This window comes from Carcharodon carcharias, chromosome 11, assembly GCF_017639515.1.
Source record: "Carcharodon carcharias isolate sCarCar2 chromosome 11, sCarCar2.pri, whole genome shotgun sequence".
Lineage (NCBI taxonomy): Eukaryota > Metazoa > Chordata > Chondrichthyes > Lamniformes > Lamnidae > Carcharodon > Carcharodon carcharias.
Genome location: NC_054477.1, coordinates 33,833,762 through 33,855,365, shown reverse-complemented (window position 1 = coordinate 33,855,365; position 21,604 = coordinate 33,833,762). Strand labels below are relative to the sequence as shown.

The 21,604-nt window shown below is 41.5% G+C and overlaps 1 protein-coding gene across 2 annotated transcripts in view; it reads right to left on the bottom strand.

The window, feature by feature from the left end:
- The window catches only part of LOC121283984 (F-box-like/WD repeat-containing protein TBL1X), a 318,557-nt gene that overhangs the window by 242,858 nt on the left and 54,095 nt on the right, over positions 1-21,604 (bottom strand). For both annotated transcript variants that reach the window (XM_041198852.1, XM_041198854.1), the window contains exon 2: positions 229-305. The gene's annotated coding sequence lies outside the window, so the exon portion shown is untranslated. The remainder of the gene's footprint in view (positions 1-228; positions 306-21,604) is intronic.

Sequence of the window (21,604 nt, the reverse complement as noted above, 5' to 3'; positions counted from 1 at the left end):
TTTGCAGTGGGCTGTTCCTTTCTGAGGAACACAGCCTATCTAAAAGATTTGCTACACTGTGGTAACATCACTTTTAAGGAAACCAAACAAATAATATCTTGCATTTACCACAGAAACTTCCTCTTAACAGAGGCTTGGTGTATCTCACATTTGACATGCACAAGGTCTCAGAAGCATCAGAAAGTTAAATTTTAACACAGACTTCTGAAAAGTTGGTGCTGTACTTACTCTATTACCAAGGGAAGTGAGGCCAAATCACTCACACTTCAAGTGCTACTCTGGGCCAGTAAGTGACTGTCAGTGACCTGTTGACACAGAAGAGAAAAAGACATAACGAAAATGTACTTTTACACACAATGTACCACGATTAGATAATTATCTTTGTGATTAAATATTTTTCTTAATAGTGTTGATGAACTCTAAGACTCCAATTACACTTATACATTCACACTTATTTCAACGTGACAGATATTTCCTCGCAAATCTCCAGCAGATGCTCGTGTGGGCGAGGTAAATTAACATACAGTTGAAATAAACCATGATTACTGAAGTACTGTGGGTTAATGACCATCTTTGTGCATGTTGAATCACACTGCTGAGCTCAGTAACTCATTCAAAACAAAAGTTCCCGCAAAAATGTTATCAGCACTCACTAAAAATAATTTTAAAAATGTAGCTGAGAAAGGAACATATAAAAATTGCAGCTAATCATAATATAATTTTCAAGAGGGTTGCTTGTCTCTTTCAGGAAAAGTGGAAGGATTTTAGCTGGGCTCAGTGCCTCTCAAGCCAATTTCCCCCAATGTCAAATACACTTTCAAAGAAATCATCATACATTGTGAAGTACAGGACCAAAAAAAGTTGTTGCAGACTGTCTATCTGGTCTCTAAGTCATTCATTTCTTCAAACATAAATATGCAATTCTTTGTTGAACTGTTCTATACAATCTGCCTACATTACCTCCCTAGGTAACCCATTAACACCAGCACTACGTGTTGTGTAAAGCAGTTTAAAGAAAGGATTTGCATTTATATAGTTCCTTAACGATCTCAGGACATCCCAAAGCACTTTACAGGCAATAAAGCGCTTTTGAAGTATAGTCACTGTTGTAATGTAGAGCAACATGACAGCCATTTTGTGCACAGCAAGTTCCCACAAACATCAATGAGACAAAGACAAAAAATCAGTTTCACTATGTTAGTTGAAGGATAGCTATTGGCCAGGAGAGCAACCCTTGTTCTTCTTTAAATAGCAGTCGCAGTGATGGCAAGCCAGGGTTTTGGATAGAGTCCTGTTCGAACCCAATTCTGGCCCAGGTATATCTTGTACACAAAAATCAGGGCAAATCCAACCCAACTAATTACTGCCCCATGAATACTCTCAATAATCAGTAAAGTGATGGAAGGGGTCATCAACAGTGCTATCAAGTGGCACTTGTTTAGCAATAACCTGCTCACTGATGCTTGGTTTGGGTTTCACCAAGATCACTCAGCTCCTGACCTCATTACAGCCTTTGGTTCAAACATGGACAAAAGAGCTAACTTCCAGAAGTGAAGTGAGAGTGGCTACCCATGACATCAAGGCAGCATTTGACCAAGTGTGGCATCAAGGAGCCCTAGCAAAACTGGAGTCAATGGGAATCAGGGGGAAAACTCTCTGCTAGATGGAGTCATACCTAGCACAAAGGAAGATGGTTGTGGTGGTTGAAGGTCAATCACCTCAGTTCCAGGACATCACTGTGGGGATCAGGGTAGTGTCCTAGACCCAACTATCTTCAGCTGCTTCAATGACCTTCCCTCCATCATAAGCTCAGAAGTGGGAATGTTCACTGATGATTGCACAATGTTCAGCACCATTTGTGACTCCACAGATACTGAAGTAGTCCAGGTCCAAATGCAGCAAGACCTGGACAATATCCAGGCTTGAGCTGACAAGTGGCAATAACATTTGCGCCAGGAAATGACCATCTCCAACAAGAGAAAATCTAACCATCTGTCCCTCTATAGATGATTTTGACAGAAACCAAGGGTATCCCTTCCATCCTGGTATCTAGACTTCAATTTGTCCAATATTGTTTTAAACAATACAACAGCTTTCAGATAGATAGTGCCTTTAACATATAAAATGTTCCAGTGCACTTCACAGGAGCATTATTAAGACTTTAGCCGATTCGATTCACTCCATGTGATATCTCAATCCTAGGATGTGCTGCAGGAGTTTCTCAGGGTAGTGTCCTCGGCCCAACCATTTTCAGCTGCTTCATCAGTGACCTTCTTTCCATCATAAGCTCAGAAGTGAGGATGTTCGCTGATAATTGCAACTCCTCCGATAGGGAAGCACTCCATGTCCAAATGCAGCAAGACCAGGATAACATTCAGGCTTGAGCTGATAATGGCAAGTAACATTTGCACCACACAAGTGCCAGGCAATGACTATCATCAGGAAGGGAAAATCTAACCATCTCCCCATGGCACTCAATGGCATTACTATTAGTCATTTGGTAGTACCAAACTTGAGTATTACTGAAAAAAAAGAGACATTTTTTGTCAAAACTTTTCTTCTTGCATTCACCAGGACATTTGCAAGAATACCAATGTAACAGAAACAACAAATTTATACTGTATGAGAAGAGAGAGCTGATTGGTTGGCAAGTGGACTCTGATTGGTACAGGTGTTGCTATGGAGAATGCACCAGTTGATAGTGACTGACAAAATTCCACACTGTTTGAAATTTAAACCTGGCAGCTTGACCCTTATTGGTCAAGACATTGCCCTGAGGAATAAACCAGCAAATGGTTTCATGTATTTTGTTTAGCTGCAACAGGTGCAATGTGTATACATTCTTTCTGTCTGCAAAGAACAGGGCCCTGTGTATTAATATATGTAGCTTCCAGTGCATGCAAATGCACCACATTGCGAGCCTGACTGACAATCTCAAATTGGTTGTCAGTGTAATTCTTAGGACACTGGGGATTATTTAGCAAAAGTTGTCCAATCGTGGAATCACATCTAATGTTGGACACTGTGTTTTGAGTTTTGCAAGTAGGGTCTGGTTGGGTACGGTCTGTACCTTGCCTGTTGTGAACAGTGGCTGGGACATGGTGTTTGATACGATCCACCAGTCTTTGGGAATTCCAAAATGACTAACTCACCTTCTGATTCCCCTAAGTCTATCCACCAACTACAAGGTACAAGTCAGGAGTGTGATGCAATACTCTTCGCTTGCCTGGATGTGTGCGGCTCCAACAACTTTTGAGAAGTTCGACAACGCCCAGGACAAAGCATTCTGCTTGATCAACACACCCACCACCTTCAATATCCATTCCTTCCATCATCGAGTGGCAGCAGTGTATACCAGCTACATGATACACTGCAGCAACTCACCAAAGCTGCTTCAACAGTGCCTTACAATCCTGGGACCTCTATCACCTGTAAGGGCAAAGGCAGCAAATACATGGGAACACCACCGCCTGGAAGTTCTCCTCCAAGCCACACACCATCCTGACTTGGAACTATATTGCAGCTCTTTCACTGTCAGGGGACCAAAATGCTGGAACTCCCTTCCCAGCAGCATTGTGGGTGGACCCAAACTGTGTGGACTGCAGCAGTTCAAGATGGTAGCCCACCACCACCTTGTCAAGAGCAATTAAGGATGGGCAATAAATGCTGTCGTTGGCAGCTATGCCCACATGCCATGAAAGAATAAAAAAATGTCAGAGGCAATGGTGAATCAATGTAGAAAATCCATCCACAAGCAGCCTGGGCTCACATTTCAAACCAGTGTATATCTGAATGACTTTGACACATAATAATTTCAAACTATTTACTCTGTTCCGTTATTTATATTGCAATCAATAAAATATTTCATTGTAATTGTTTCTTTAAAATTATTAATCGTACTCAAGATTTTGATAGTGCAATTAAACTGTTAAATTCAGCTGGCCTACAAACAGATTTTTAATAATTATAGGCTAGAAATGAGCATTGGAAAATTTAGCAGGCAAAATCATTATTTTTATTCCACCTGTCTATCCATTATTTTAATGGATTTCTAGCCTTAAATATTTGAAATCACTAACATGTTCAGACCAGAATACTACCATTTATATTCAGATCCAATCAAATGACCTTGATCTGAACTGGATGTAATCTCATGTCTAATATTTATCTTTAGACTGAACACATCTGTATGTTGCAAACACCATAGTTCTTGACTATATTCCTTCCCATTTGTTTTTGGAGCGTGTGGGTGATTTAAGTGCACGGCCCCTTTAAATTTTTTGTGCAGTAACTTACAGGGTCCGACTTGCACACATCTTGCACAAAGATTTTCGGGTTGTTGCTTAGTTTACAGGGAATACTGTAGTAAATATATTTTCTTCCATTCATGCTGTCAAAAGGTAGCTAGCCATATAAATCAACACCAAAAGCAGGGCAGAAGCTATGGGCTCTAGGCCATTGGGCTCAACATCTGCTCCCTCCATCACGGGCACACTAATTGCAGCATTTGAAAATCTACAGGATATGCTGTAGCAATTTGCCAAGCTTACTTCAACACTACCTCCTTCCACCACAACTTTTACCACAAAGAAGTACAAGACCAGCAATGCCACGTGAACATTACCTCTAAGTGAACATAATGCCAAACCTTCGTCATCACTGGTGATTCCCTGACTAGACCTACAGTGGGAGCACCAACATATCTGCGACAGTTCAAGGCAGCCCAAAACCTTTATAGGCTAATAGGGCAGGACAATAGATTGCTTCCTTGCTCATGTTGCTCTAATCCCCAAAACAAATAAAAAATTTAAACCAAAATAGTAACCATAAATTGGTATTCAAACCTTACGCAGTGGATTTTAATCGCTAGTATTCCAGATTTCCTCTCAGTGTAACATAAGAGTTGGCATTTCATTTAAATTAAAAACTTAGGACATGAATTTGGAGCCTAAAAAATGTTAATATAATAGGAATAAGAAAACTTCATTCCAAGTAAAAGTTCAAATGGTCATAAATACATTTTCCTGATCTTTAGATCGGAATCATGCATGTTTCCAGACATCTTAGGGCTGATTTTCAAAATTCACACTCCAGCAGTGGAGCTTTCTATAGGGAATAAAATTCAGAAAATTATCCTTTCTATGCCCATTTTGTTTGACTTGAAATTAGGACTGTTTGTCCTGAGGACATCATGGACTGAATTTCTTCCTTTGAGTGCAGGTTCAGAATGTTCTACAATACTTAAATTTCAGTACTAGTTCTTTTACATTGTGGTCAATAATGTCCATAATAATTTCCTCCTCTCCTCTCCTAAAAATGCTGTTTTAAAGCAGCTTTTACAGATGTTAGTAAGCCTCCTGGTACCTTACCATAGTATCCATTTTCCATATGTAAACCTTGACAGACTATTAATCCCCAGAGAGAATCACACGCAAGCCAAGCCGGTCCTCAGCAGATGTTTACATGCAGACAGGCGCACACTCAAAACACTGTAGGAATCACTGGATAGCAATCAGGGCTGGGAAGTATAGTTGATTTCCTCCCTTCCTTGCCTGGGGTGCTACAGTTAACTGTCTCACCTCAACTGCTATTCTAGCAGACTTCAAGCAACTCAGCAAAGACCAGAAAACGATCCTGTTGTGTGTGACTTGACAATATAATCAGACAATGCCATTACTTGAGGCCTTTTAAGGGAGTTCCTTCATTTGTCTATCATGTTGCCATCCTCTGCTTCGCCCAGGATAAGTCTGTGGTCAAGGCTACAGAATCAATTTACCAATTGCCAAAGTATTTGTGTGACATACTATACACTTTAGTTTGGTTCCCAGCACAGTGAAGTTCTTGTGGCAAAGTGGCAAGCTCTTTCATGTTACTCCAACACAACACCTGCAGTGTAACTGCTGATTCAGCATTCACAGAGAGATATTTGGCAGCGCTTGGAACTTTGATTGGAAAACGTGGTTCCACAAACATGTCATCTACAGTTAAGTAGTCACAAGTTTTTTTTTAGTTGCTCGCTGTGTTACCTTTCCATTTCCATTTTTGGATGAAAAGAGATGGCTATGCTTTCAGTTTTTTACAACTGCAATTAATTTCACCAGTGGCCAGATAGCAAAGTGAAATTTTCAGCTACACGAAGAACCCTACTTTCTCCCATTGAACATTCAGCACAAATAAGCTACACCATTGAAGCTACCTAAAATGTTAGTGAATCCAGGATCAATGAAGAATTACAAAGTGCTACATTTAGCGAGAATAGGAATTACAGAGTTGAATTTTCTGTTGGTCCTATTGCTGGGCAGCCAAGAAGGATCCTAGATTCAGGCACTAGACCCATTTAACATCAAGATCAAATAAAACATCATGGGGGGCAGCAATTGCCGTTTTAGGAATAAACCTGCCAGAGTGTGCACCTGCAAACTCCCACGAAAATCAAGTAGTGGCCCAGTAGAACAGACTCCTCCAGGGTGGAGTATTCCAGGCCAGGCTGCTTCCACTCCATAAAAACAAAAAAACTGCGGATGCTGGAAATCCAAAACAAAAACAAAAACAGAATTACCTGGAAAAACTCAGCAGGTCTGGCAGCATCGGCGGAGAAGAAAAGAGTTGACGTTTCGAGTCCTCATGACCTCTTTCTTGGACTCGGAACTCAAGTTCTGTCGAAGGGTCATGAGGACTCGAAACGTCAACTCTTTTCTTCTCCGCCGATGCTGCCAGACCTGCTGAGTTTTTCCAGGTAATTCTGTTTTTGTTTTTGCTTCCACTCCAGTTTTAACTGCGCCCTCCACCCCAATCCCCACCCCCAAAATGGAGCTAATTTTCTCGAACTGGAGGGTGACGGCCTGCAGTTAGCGGGCTGCCCTGGACCTTCAAGCTCCAACAACAAGAAAATAAGGCCCAGCCCTCAAAATAGACAGAGGTCCACCCAGTGGGAAATTCACTCCATGGAGTCAAACTGATTTAGAGGTTGTTGCTACACTTAAGGAAAATGTTAGAGTTGGCAAGTAGAGATTATACACTTGATAATCTCCATACTTTCCCTTCAGACATGGATCAATCAATCATCAAGTTTCAATATCTGATACCAGTTTTTACCCAAAGGAATCGCTACACAACTTGGAGAAAGTTTACTTACGTACACCGATGATATAAGGCATCAAAGCACCTGTTGCTTACATTTCAAATGCAGAACTGAAAAATTCTGCTGTAAATGGCAGGGCATGAAATAACAACCTGCCATCTGCTATTAGCAGAACAATTTCTGCCAACTGGGCTCCTACTTTTAGCAAGCAAGATTGCATATGACTGCTCAATCAGTAAGCCTCGAAACCCTCTACATACTATTCACACTTCTAAATTATTTGAACAAGATGTGACCAAAGTTCATAGTTTTTCCACAGGCTGTGTCCCATGGAGGAGATTGCAGCAGTCGTTTCAAGAAGTGTTTAGAAACTTTCCATTTCGTTCTAAAATGAATAGTAAAGAACCATTTTTAACGTCAAAAAATAGATTTGCTTAATTTTATCGTTCTATTGTGCTAATTTTAAATTTGTATGCTATGATACTATTTGATTACTTTTGTAATGCTACAAATTTAGCAACTAGGACAATTTTTAAACAGAGGATGTTTGATGAAAGACGGTCACGCAAGTTCAGTTACAATTTTAATGAAGCCTTTAACTTATTCATGTTCCAAGTTCTGCCTTTATTAACAAATGTGGGGTTTCCAGATTTCTTTGGCAGAAAGCAGGAAAAGGGAAAGTCTCTTGGCAGCTGAATTATTCTGGGTATGAGGCAATAATTACAATACAGAACTTGTTCAGACATGGACCTGGAAATAGGCTCTCACAAGCCTGCCAGAATGGGTAACCCCATATTGGGTTGCAGACCTCATTTTAACATGACTTAGCAAGTTGTGGATGCATGTTAGACATTCCCAGGCAACCTGTCTGCAAGTTGTCATTGGACTTTGAGCAGCTGTGTTACCAGGACCAATCCTCAGGTAGATTAAGGAAGTGTTGGGAGAAGATGAGGGAGGGGAGGGAGCATGGAAAAGAGTGGTGTGGAATGATCAGGAGAGGGCCAAGTGGGTGCCACCAAGTCTTAAGTACCGCAACGGAGCCAGAGGAGCACTCCCACTCTGCCTGGTTCCACATTCAGGTAAGTATCGTTCATTGAAAAAAATACCCAACATTTTTTCAGCTTCCAGCTGTCTCTTTATGGAAAGCTGGTATAGCTTCATTTTAGTCTTGGCTAGGCTCTCAACATGTTGGAAGCTGAAAAGTTTCCCATCAAGTTGAAACTTAATCATGACCCCTTGTGGAAGTAGGCCACAAATGAGTTCCATGACCAGGCTGATAGTGATGGAAGTTGGCACAAAAACACTTGCTTGATGCTCATCAGGATACAAAAGGGCTGTCTCCAATCTATTGCAAAGGATGGTTGCAGTCATGCAAGAGTTGCAGGATAGAAACAAATTCTGCTGACTCTAGAGGACTTTCTAAAGGGCTTTGTGAGTAATGGAGTCAAAGGCATTTAGCAGATCTATAAAGGCCATATGGTGCTCTTTGCGTTGTTCTAAACACTTTTCTTGAATTTGTTGCATGTCTGTGGTTCTGCTGGATGGCCAGCATTGGGTCTCTGGAAGTATGTCTTTGCTGATGGGTAGGAAAGAAGGAGTGGGGAAATAAATGCCAATAGTCTCCTCCTCGCCAAATGCACTAAACATGGACTCACCATCACAAACACATACTACCATTGGAAAGATAAATACAAGACAACATGGAAACATCCCTGATCAAGTGATGGCATCTCCTGGACTATGTCATTGTCCAAGCCCAGGATAGGGAACATCTGTACATCGCCCAAGCCACGTGGAGTGCAAACTGCCGGATAGGCCACAGATTTGTATACTCCATCATGAGCATATGCCTGGCATCCGAACACTGAAGATCCTCAAAGGAATCCAGGAGAGGCTTTAACACCACATTCCCCAGGATACAAAAACAAGAAAATGATTGCAAGTGCTGCTTTCTTCCCATCTTGCTCACTAAGACTCCAATGATGCTAGCGTTGAAGGGCTTTGTGGCAAAATCAAATCTGCAATCCAAGAGACATGCACCCAAATCATCAGGTTTGGATCTCACAGGCATCAAGACTAGTTGGATGAGAATGCTAAAGTAATATGCAAAATTTTCCCATCAGAAACGCCAAGTCTTCATTACATGCAAAATTTACCCTGCCTCACAGCAGAAACAAAAAAAACTGTTCAAATCTGAAGCTCAGAGAATGATATGTCATCAAGAATAAGTGGTATAGCTCCATCCCCAGTTTCATATGCTGTGTTCTTCTTCCTTTGCTTCTCATCAATGGTTACAGTCTTCATCTCAAGCCTCCTTGCCTATCTTCTCTGATTACTGCCCTCCTGTCCTCCCTTAACCTCTCCCAATAATGCCCTCCTGGCCAGACACCCATCCTCCAATCTCCATAAGCTTCAGCTCATCCAAAACTCCATTGCTTGTACCCTATCTTGCACCAAGTCCCATTTAGCCATCAACCAGTGTACTTGCAGGCCTACATTGGTTCCTGGTTCTCAATACCACAAATTTAAAAATTCCCATCCTTGAGTCCAGATCTCTTCATGAACCCAACCCTCTTTAATCTTCTCACAGCTCTGTGTTTCTCCAGCTCTAGGTCTCTTGTGAATCTCCACTCCTTCACCTCACCATTACAGGTGTACTTTCAGCCATGTTGACTCTATGCTCTGAAATTCCCACTCAGTGGAGCACACTGGATGCTTCTTTATCTTAGAAGGACTATATGGATGCAAGTTTTACTTATTGTTAAATAAAACAGCATTGAAATTGCTCCAGTTATGCTGTGGAATACACAATTTTAGATCAATTTATATCAAAAATGTAGTTTGATTTATGTATTAGTCGATGGGATTTCTGGTTTCATGGAAAATTTGAATCAATGTTTTGAGCACTGACATTAATATCAAGCATTTGATGACTTAAAAAGTCAACAAAGAACGTAGACAAATTAGAACAGCAACCGGCCCGTTATATTGATTTGATTATATATGGTCAACAAAAGAAATCAAAAATCAAAGAAATAAAGCCCATTAGAGCAAGTCTTCACTTTCTCGCTGGATATTATTTTGCTTAAAATTGAGAACATCGATTCACTACATTGCTGCTCATTGAATCTGATCCCAAGTCAAAATAAAGAAACAACCAAGGAGCAACTGTTCTCAGTTCAGCTTCAGAATGGCTCCTGTAAATAACCTGAAAACTGAATTGAATTCCTACTGAATTAAGTCTTGCAAATACAATATGTAAACCAAGCCACAGGTATCCTCCCACTTAGCACTACAGGATTTCACACCATGTTATGTGCCATTCGGGTTAAATATGCCAAACATTCTTTGATCTAAATGACAGCACCTCATCCATAACCAAACTCATCATGCTCAGCTTACAATCATATGCAATCAAGTTTGAAATAAAATTGCAGGTACTGTCATGACCAGGTGAGGAGGGGTCAAATAGCTCCCTTCTTTGCCCTCTCCTCGTTTCACCACAACAGGTTATTTCTGTTGGAAAAGGATACTTAAACTGTTTATGTGCTGTGATTTTTTTAAAATTATTTTTGCGGGACGTGGGCACTGCTGGCTAGGCCACTATTTTTTATTGCCTTTGAGAAAGTGGTGCTGAGCCACCTTCTTGAATTGCTACAGTCCATGTGGTGTAGGTACACCCACAGTGCTGTTAGGAAGCGAGTTCCAGAATTTTGGCCCAGTGACAGTGAAGGAACAGCATTATAGTTCCAAGTCAAAATGATGTGTTGCTTGGAGGGGAACTTCCAGCTGGTGGTGATCCCAAGCATCTGCTATCCTTTAGCCTTGTCCTTCTAGATGGTAGAGGTCACAGGTTTGGAAGTTGCTGTCCAGGGAGCCTTGAAGAGTTACTGCAGTGCATATTGTAGCTGGTACATCCTGCTGCCATTGTGCATCGGTGGTGGAGGGACTGCGTTTGAAGGTAGTGGATAAGATACCAATCAATCAGGCTGCTTTGTCCAGGATGGTGTCGAGCTTGAAGGTGCACTCATCCAGCCAAGTGGAGAATATTCCTTATAGATGGTGGACAGGCTTTGAAGTGTCAGATTAATTACTCTCCATAAAATTCCCAGCCTTTGACCTGCTCTTGTAGCCACAGTATTTATATGGCTGTTCCAGTTCAGTTTCTGGTCAATGGTAGCCCCCAGGATGTTGATAGTGGGGGACTCCCATGAATGTCAAGGGGAGATGGTTGTATTCCCTCATCGGAGAGGGGCATTGCCTGGCAATTGTGTAGCATGAATGTTACTTGCCATTTAACAGCCCAATCATGAATGTTGTCCAGATCTTGCTGCATATGGGCATGAACTGCATCAGTATCTGAAGGGTTGCAAATGGTGCAGAACACAGCGAACATCCCCAACTTCTGACCTTATGATGGAGGGAAGGTCATTGATGAAACAGCTGAAGATGGTTGGACCGAGGAAACTACCCTGAGGAATTCCTGCTTTGATGTCCTGGAATTGAGATGATTGACGTCCAACAATGGCAACCATCTTCCTTTGTTTCAGGTATGACTCCAACCAGTGGACAGTTTTCCCCCTGATTCCCACTGATTCCAGTTTAGCTAGGGCTCCTTGATGCCACACTCAGTCAAATACTGCCTTGATTACAAGGGCAGTCACTCTCACTTCACCTTGGGAGTTCAGCTCTTTTGTCCATGTTTGGACTAAGGCTGAACTGAGGTCAGGAGCTGATTGGCTTTAGTGCAACCCAAACTGAGCATCAGCGAGTAAGTTATTGCTGAGGATGTACTGCTTGCAAGCACTGTCAACAACCCCTTCCATCACTTTGCTGCTGATTGAGGTTAGATTAATCAGGCAGCAATTGGCCTGGCTGTATTTGTCCTGCTTTTTGTGTACAGAACATACCTGGGCAGTTTTCCACACTGCCGGATGTATGCCAGTGTTGTAGCTGTACTGGAACAGCTTGGCTAAGGGCGCAGCTTGTCTTCGGTACTATGGAATGTTGTCAGGGTCCTTAGCCTTTGCAGTATCCAATGCATTATGTGATCATAAAAGAGCCAATAGGACAGGTTTTCTTGAGTCTAACAAAGAGCTTAGCTTTATTATACTTAAACCAATCTAATTAAAATAATAAAACATACATTGACTTTTTTTATTCATTCTGGGTGACACTTATTGCCCATCCCTAATCGCCTCTGATCAGAGGGCATTTAAGAGTCAACCACATTATTGTAGATCTGGAGTCACATGCAGGCTAGGCCAGGTAAGAACAGCAGATTTCCTTTTCTAAAGGGCATCAGTGAACCAGATGGGTTTTTAGGACAATCAACAATGGTTTTGTGGTCATCATTAGACTTTTTAATTCCAGATTTTTTATTGAATTCAAATTCCACCATCTGCCATAGCAGGATTCAAACCCGGGTCCCCAGTGTATTATCCTGGATCCCTGGATTACCAATGACAATATCATCACACACTCAAAGTTCACAAATACACACATACAAACACCACATGGACTGCAGCGGTTCAAGAAGGCAACTCACCACCACCCTTCTCGAGGGCAACTAATTATGGGCAATTAATGCAGGCCCAGCCAGCGAAGCCCCCATCCCATGGATGAATAAAAAATAAAATACAGATTATAGAGTGGGGAAGGAGAGGGGGGAGGGGGGGAGGAGGGAAGAGGGGGAGGGGGAAGAGTGGATGGGGGGGAAGGGAGGGGGTTGGGACAAGAAGAGCTGGATAGAGAGCCAGTAATAGGTGGAGATAACCAAAAGATGTCACAGACAAAAAGACAAAGAGGTGTTGAAAGTGGTGATATTATCTAAAGGAATATGCTAATTAAGGGTAGAAATCAGGACAAGCAAGGTACAGATAGCCCTAGTGAGGGTGGGGTGGGGTGAAGAAATCGAAAAAGGCTAAAAGGTGGAGATAAAACAATGGATGGAAATACATGTAAAAATAATGGAAATAGGTCGGAAAAGAAAATTCTATATAAATTATTGGAAAAAACAAAAAGGAGGGGGGAAAATTCAGAAAGGGGGTGGGAATGGAGTAGAGAGTCCATGATCTAAAATTGTTGAACTCAATATTCGGTCCGAAAGGCTGTAAAGTGCCGAGTCGGAAGTTGAGGTGCTGTTCCTCCAGTTTGCGTTGAGCTTCACTGGAACAATGCAGCAAACCCAGGACGGACATGTGGGCATGAGAACAGGGTGGAGTGTTGAAATGGCAAGTGACAGGGAGGTCTAGATAATGCTTGCGGACAGAATGAAGGTGTTCTGCAAAGCTGTCACCCAGTCTGTGCTTGGTCTCTCCAATGTAGAGGAAACCGCACTGGGAGCAAGAAATGCAGTAGACTAAGTTGAGGGAAGTACAGGTGAAATGCTGCTTCACTCGAAAGGAGTGTTTGGGCCCTTGGATGGTGAGGAGAGGGGAAGTAAAGGGGCAGGTGTTGCATCTTCTGCGGTTGCATAGGTAGGTGCCGTGGGAAGGGGTTGAGGTGTAGGGGGTGATGGAGGAATGGACCAGGGTGTCACGGAGGGAACGATCCCTACGGAATGCCGCCCGGGTGGGGTGGGGGGGAGGGGGGGCATGGTGGTGAAGGGAAGATGTGTTTGGTGGTGTCATCATGCTGGAGTTGGCGGAAATGGCGGAGGATGATCCTTTGCATGCGGAGACTGGTGGGATGATAAGTGAGGACAAGGGGGACCTTATCATGTTTCTGGGAGGGAGGAGAAGGCGTGATGGCGGATGCGCGGGAGATGGGCCGCACACGGTTGAGGGCCCTGTCAACCACCGTGGGTGGAAAACCTCAGTTAAGGAAGGAGGAGGACATGTCAGAGGAACTGTTTTTGAAAGTGGCATCATCAGAACAGAAGCAACGGAGGCGAAGGAACTGAGAGAATGGGATGGAGTCCTTACAGGAAGCGGGGTGTGAGGAGCTGTAGTCGAGGTAGCTGTGGGAGTCGGTAGGCTTGTAATGGATATTGGTGGACAGTCTATCATTAGAAATTGAGACAGAGAGGTCAAGGAAGGGAAGGGAAGTGTCAGAGATGTGAAAATGATGGAGGGGTGGAAATTGGAAGCAAAATTAATAAAATTTTCCAGGTCCAGACGAGAGCATGAAGCAGCACCGCAGTAATCATCGATGTACCAGAGAAAGAGTTGTGGGAGGGGGCTGGAGTAGGACTGGAACAAGGAATGTTCCATATACCCCATAAAGAGACAGGCCATCTTGGGCTGTGAGTTGAAATCATTTTAGTCTCTGTGTTTTTAAAAAGTCCATTTTTAAAAGTTCAGTTCAGATCTCCAGCCAGTGGACCAAAAATTATTATTTAGCATAATGCACATCTTCATTACAGCACACAGAAAAACAAACTTTGAGCTGAAACTTAATACTGGACCACACTGACTGAGGGGATTAAGTGAATTGCATATTATTAATCAGAATCTCCCTTGTTGTTGATTGCATTATTTTCCTTATGATTTCCAAGTAAGCTGCTGTTCTAGATGCAATGCTAGACTAGAAAGTTAGATATGTTGAAAGGGGCTATGGGATGGGGACAGGTAGAATTCAAACCTTGTATGAACATCAAAATAAAACTGCTAATCTTTTGGCATATAAATTCTGAATAAGTTAAGCAAAATAAAATACTTCCAACAGGAAACATATCCAAAAGCTTTCAGAGGCTGAACTCTAGTAGATAAAGGCAAGACTGAAAAAATCTATTTACAAAAATAATAATTACATAAAATTCAAAGGGCTGCAATTGACATCCATCCATAACATTGCCCCTCTCAAACTCCTCAAATTATACACTCCTTGTATTTATGCTCAAGGAGTTAGATTTGTAGGTCAAGTAAATTGCGACTACTTAAATAATCGATTTACCTCAAGGTATCACTCAAACATTCGAATAACTAAATGTTAACAAATTAAAAGTAGCAAAAAGTACCCATGAAGAACAGTTAGTTCTTCCACAGCATCTTCCAATCCTGCAACCGCTATTGTCTAGAAGAACAAGGGCACTATGCACATGGAGGGGAACTTGGTGGTGGTGGTCCCAAGTCACGCAACAGTCCAGCTTAGAAATAAATTGCTGTTCTTTCATTGTCCCTGGATCAAAACAGTGGAACTCACGACCTAACAGCACTGGGGGTGCACCTACATTACACGGACTGCAGAAGTTCAAGGCAGCGGCTCATCATCACTTTCTCAAGAGCATTTGGAGATGGACAATAAGTGTTGGCTTTACCACTGGCACCATGTCCCATTAATGAATAAAAGAGAAATCAAATCTATTTTTCCCCCACAACTATCATTCACAATCTGGCAAAAATCACAAAACAAACCTATCAATTTACCCTTCTTTTCTCAAATTCTTTCAACGATCATAATTTTAGCTACATCTGACAATTGCATGCACCTGCTGACATATTCAAAATCCTGGATTGGTACACATTTCAGCCTTGTTCCAATTATGCATTTCTATGTCCACATTTGGTGGAATCTCAATATACTGTTAACTTATAAGACAATATATCTTACATGGATTTGTAGTTGTTTGCCTAGATTCAGTTGTATATTGATACATAAAAATCACTACAGGACTTTGTATTAGTAGAATATTACCTTCTGTTGTTAAGTTATTGTATGACAATGGGTTCGTCTACATTGATGGTTTCTATTAATTGAATTTTGCTTACTCCTTTTTTCAAAATTTCTGTATGAAACTTCTGCACTGGAAAACCTTAGGACAAATAAAAAAAGTGTCTACTGTGATGTATTCCAACGTCATTCATCATTAGTATATATTAGATTGCTGAAGCTCCATTTACTTGTTATAATTATGGTAATTAAGGTGATGTACAGTTTGCTATGCCCTTACTTCTGCTGCTACAATAAGTAGTAAATATCATGTATTGCACCACGATCTGATTAATTTCTAAATGCAAATGCAAAATTTAACATTCTTACCATGTTTAAAATCTTATGGCATTTGATTAATGACCAATTAAATTTTAAAATGTACTAAATCCTGTTTGTGCAACTATTGGGATGATACTTCTTCTTCCAACAAATTACTTTATGCTGCATATTGAAGAATAGGTTTGACAATTATTATTACAATAATATTGAACAGCTTGCTTTCCCCATTATGCCAATTATGATAGATGAACATACAATAGGTTAAAAGGTTGTAAAATATGCAAATATATTATTTCAGAAAATTTCAAGCAGATCATCACTTTTCAAGCCTGCAGTGGTTAAACCACAATAGATAATTCTCAAAAATAGACATTATTTTGAGTCAACTACACAGACTGCACTGCTCATAAATGCCAGTCATGATATTCAATGTTAATCAAAAGAAAAGATCAATGGTTACTGTTAACATCATGAACTCAATAATGTTCTTCATAAAATAAACTTTATATGGAAGTGAATTCAAGGCTACAATTTCATGTTGGAATTCAGCCAACAGCTAGTACTTTTTTTTATTCATGGGACGTGGGCATGGCTGGCTTGGATACATTAATTGCCCACCCCTAATTGCCCTTGAGAAGGTGGTGGTGAGCTGTCTTCTTGAATCGCTGCAGTCCCTGTGGTATAAGTACATCCATAGTGCTGTTAGGGAGGGAGTTCCAGGATTTTGACCCAGCGACAGTGAAGGAATGGCGATAAATTTCCAAGTCAGGATGGTAAGTGGCTTGGGGGGAAACTTCCAGGTGGTGGTGTCCCCACGTATCAATGCCCTGGTCATTCTAGATGGCAGTGGTCGTGGGTTTGTAGACTTTCAAGCTTTGGTCTCTTGGTTCATGATAACACCTGAACACTCATCAAATTACTGCCTTATAATTAATCTCAAGTAACTAATGCTTTCAATGTATTGAAATTGAAAAACTTAAAATCACTGTTAAGCTAAAAAAGGATCCCAACCTGTGGCACTATTAATTAGTCAGACATAGGCTTATGGAAAAAATACCAGAAGCCTTTTTGCGGCTACATTCTCTTTCCTTACACAAACTAGAATGCAGTTTCACAGGCACTCTGTTAGCCTGGTCAAGTGGCTCATCTCCTGATAACACTTCATACATTATCAGCAGGGTATTGAACTGTGGAGTGTGTCATATCCAAGCCTTAAACTGCCTTCATCTGACACATGCACAGTACCAAAGGTAAATAAAACATAACACACACCCACTGATGTTTAATGAAATGGGATCAGAGTGGATGGATCTCATTGACGAGCTACCACCATCACTGGCACAATGGGCTGAATTTAATTTCTAATCATTCTAATTTTGCTTTCCTGGTATGGTGCAACTGGAGTAAGCACTGCTATCCTGGTTGAAATCAACTGACCCGAACACTGACTACCCTATTCTGAATGATTCAGTACCACACCATAAGTGATTCCCACACCAAGCTTTGGGTTACTTAACCTGCTAATATCCCTCTAACTGACACAGTGGGCTGGATTTTCCTCTGTGGTGAGTTCAGGCAGGGCTTTCCCCTGCCATCTGACTCTGCCATGACCATTTCACATTTTCTTGGGTGTAGACTAATTAGAAATGCTGAGCAAGATCCTAACTATACTGACAAATAGAATATTCCACTGATGTTGCAATGCAGCCACTTGCGGCACCAGCAAAAGGTGGGGACCCACTGATAAAGGGGGCAGAAATGCTTCAAAATGTTCCTCTGCAAAATATAAAATGAGGACTCTCCATGAGTCACAGGTCCTTCAGGAAGAGGTGGGGGACCTACGAAATGCAGAGGTGCCCACTAGGAGCCCCCTTCCCTCCAGCATAGAAAGCATCTCACTGCTGTCCTAGGATTTATCACCACACATCGCCTATTGTGTGCAATACCAGAGGCAGAAAGAAGGGAAGTTAGCTGGTCTCCTCCGCCCCTCCCCATGGGAATTTGCAGTTGGGCTTAGAGGAGTGGGGATCCACCTGTATCATGGAAGAAATTCTAGTCCATTGTATCACTTCAAATGTAGTGAAAAATAAAACTCCATTTTAAAACCCTATAAACCCAGCAGCATTCAAAATATTTCACCGAAACCAATGCCTTCCATCGTTTACACCTACCCACATTTTAATCAGCAAAAAACTAAAACATGAATAAACCTCTCTGACACCTCTTCACTCTGCAACTGTTTTATCTACATTCAGTTTCTGTGGAGTGTATTGACTTCATACCGCACACCATAAACTGCCAGGTCAATGAAACCATAGTAGAGAAAACTCACACATTTAGCTAACCAGTTAGTGACACGAGTCTCTAGTTAGAGGATGATAAGTTAGCAATTTGCCTTCACCTTTTAACACATTTCAACAGTCACACTATGTTTCCATGTAAATTAATAAATGATCTGCAGGCACAGAAAATCTTTAAGAATGAAATCGGCAAATTAGTCCAGTGAAACAGACGTATTGAGAGAAGAACGTGAAATAAGGAATCATTTTTTGTGAGATTTTATTTAATTAAGCAAAAAGCATGCTACAATAATCATTTTAAGCATCATGCTGAGTTGCCTTGGATTTGTGAAAAATCTGTAGCTGGAGGTCAAGTACATTGTAAAATCAATTCTACATCCATTCAAAATCTGTTTTGAAGGATTTCCCGTGATGGGCAAATACCCAGAACTCTGCAATCATTTTTTAGACAGCACAGAATTTGTAAGAAAGCAGATACGATGATAAATGTCACTTAGCAGCCAGACACGGTGCAGGATAATTAATGTTGAGAACTGTAAGGTAATGCTTACTAGTTCTAATAGGAGTAGTTGCTCTTAAATAACAACTGCAAGTAGAGGAAAATTTTGCTATGTATAAATGTAAATTGCTGTTGTACTGGTTGACCAAGCACTGAAAGCACTGCCAAAGCAATCAGAAAATTAGGCTATAATGACACTGCAGAGCACTGGTGAAATCACAATTGAGTATGTTTTCCAATTTTGCTCACTGAACTTGGGAAAAGACACAAGGGCACTGGAATGATCCAAAGAGGGGTGTCAAGTATGGAACTAGATCCTAAATCATGAAGCTTGAAGGAGTAACTAAAGAAATTTAAACTTACTAGGACAAAAACAGTATGACCAAGAAAGAGGAGGAAATATGAAGCAAATATTCAGAATCATGAAGGATTCCCCCTCCTTGCCTTTACCATCAGCCAAGTCTCTGGTGCCAATGTTTAAGAGGCCTTAAATCTAACTACTGAAAAATTAGGAGAAGCAAAATTTTATTTAACTGATATATGGAAACACACTCACCATTAATTTGAGACCGATAATTTTAGAGCTAAAATTTATGCATCTCCAAGAGCGTGTAAAGGTACTGAAGGCTTAAATGGTACCGTTTACCAATACAAAGCACTACTATGATTCTCAGGCAAGATCCATTTTGTGCATTTGGACATTGGTTTACAAGATTCCTTAGAACTAAATGGGAATAATCTCACCCCAGTGACACATCTACCTATCCTGATTCCATCAAGACAGGCGAGCTGAGCAATCCTCAATATCTTCCTGGATTACTGCAGACATTGCCAGATATTAAATTGTTGAGTCCTAAGGAAATTAATGAAAAACTATAGGATGCATAAGGGTCAACAAATTATGCCCTTACCTCTACAATCCAGCTCTGAAAAGAGCACAGAATGAAGCGATTAAAGGCACCTCTCTTGTGCTACTGCAGATTGCTCAACCTTGAACAGGTCGACATAAATGAGAATAGCTCGAACGTGGGGTTTTGATCTGATTTTGCTCTGCACTTGTCAAAATACATATTCAGCCAGCAATACATTTTTCATTGAACGTATTTTAAACTTAAGATGGTCTCCTGTACTTTCCTGGGGCATTGCAGGGTAACTTAATGTTATATGTATTCTAATTGAATAACGGACCTGTAATTAGAAGCACTGACACTGATTATACAAAGTGGAAATATCCACTCTCTATGTTAACATCCCTCACTTTGCTGAACTAAAGGTTTCCAACTTTCTGTGAAATTAAAGTGAATTACTGATTATATCAAAAAAAAGTAACAATATTACACTTTTGCTTAAAAAATTACAATAAATCACATTAACATACAAAGGCACTGAATGAAATTTCTCTGTAGACTATTTTGATGTGAGTTTAACTAATTTATTTTAATGAAGCTTTTAAGAAACGCAAATACTTACTTTAATTTTAAATCAGGAGTTTGGAGGCCAGGAACTCCAGTTCCCAGTGGGCCTCAGGCCTCCTGCGCATGCGCCAGCCGGAGAGATGGCCACACACGAGCAGTTTGTTGATTTCATCACCCTTAGGTCGGGAACTGGCTCTGCGCGCCTACGCAGAAAGAAAAGAGGCAAAGTGAAACGGTGTGAAATGGCAGGTCAGGTGACCTGAACCAGAGCACCATTCCAGAGGTGGTGTTCCAGGGAGCAGACCATGGGGAGGGAGACAGGGAGAGATCCCAGGCGAAAGTCCCAGGCAGTGACAAAAACAGGGATCAGAAAGAAGCCCCAGAAGTCAAGTTAAAAAGAAAGGCGCAGAAAAATAGGTCCAGGTTAAAGAGGGAGCTGCGAGGAGCAGACTTGAAGCAAAGTGGGCTTGAGAGAAACCCTGAAGATCCAAAGAGGCAGCTCAAGCTTGGTGACTCCTTTCCGCAGGCCTTTGGAGCAGTGGTGTTTTGCTTGGCGTGGCTGAAGATCTGAAAGTGTGCGTGGAAGGTAAAGCGCAAGTGTACTCAGAGATCCAGGGGAAAGGAATCTCAGAACATAAGAAACAGGAACAGCAGATGATCATTTGGCCCCTCGAGCCTGTTCTGCCATTCAATAAAGGTTTGGCTGATCATCTTGTGTTTCAATTTCCACATTCCCATCCAACTTCGATAACCTTTGATTCCTTTGCCTAACAGGAGGCAAGATTGAAACCCTGGAGGTAGTTCCTTGTTTAAGCCGTCCAAGTGGGAATGATGGAGAGAATTCCAAGGCAAGATCTTCAAGTATGGAGATTGGAAACCCTTGTGCGAAAGACAAAGGGCGGGATTTTCTTCTCATTGCATGAAGTGCGGCAATGGGTGTGAAAAATGGCGTTCTACCCACCAGCTGCAATGGCAAGTTTTTGTGCCATATTGTCAGCTTCTCACCACATTAATTATTCATGCGTGGAAAATATGATGGATCGCGGGCTGGCACCCTCTGATTCGCCCGGCCCATTGTGAGACCATATTTAAACGGATCTTTAATGTCTGCAACCCAGGGCTACTCCATAGAAGACATGGCTCCGAAAGGGCAGAAGCATGATGCTCCGAAATTCAGTGACGCCTCACTGGAACGCCTGCTGGGTGGAGTCGAGGCCCGCAGTGATGTCCTCTAAACCCGTGATGGCCCAAAATCACCACTCTGGCTCAGCAGGCAGTGGCAGTTAATGCCAACAGAGCACAGAAGAGATCAGACACCCAGTGCAGGAAGAGGATGTATGATCTCATCCATGCCGCCAGGGTAAGTCAACCATTT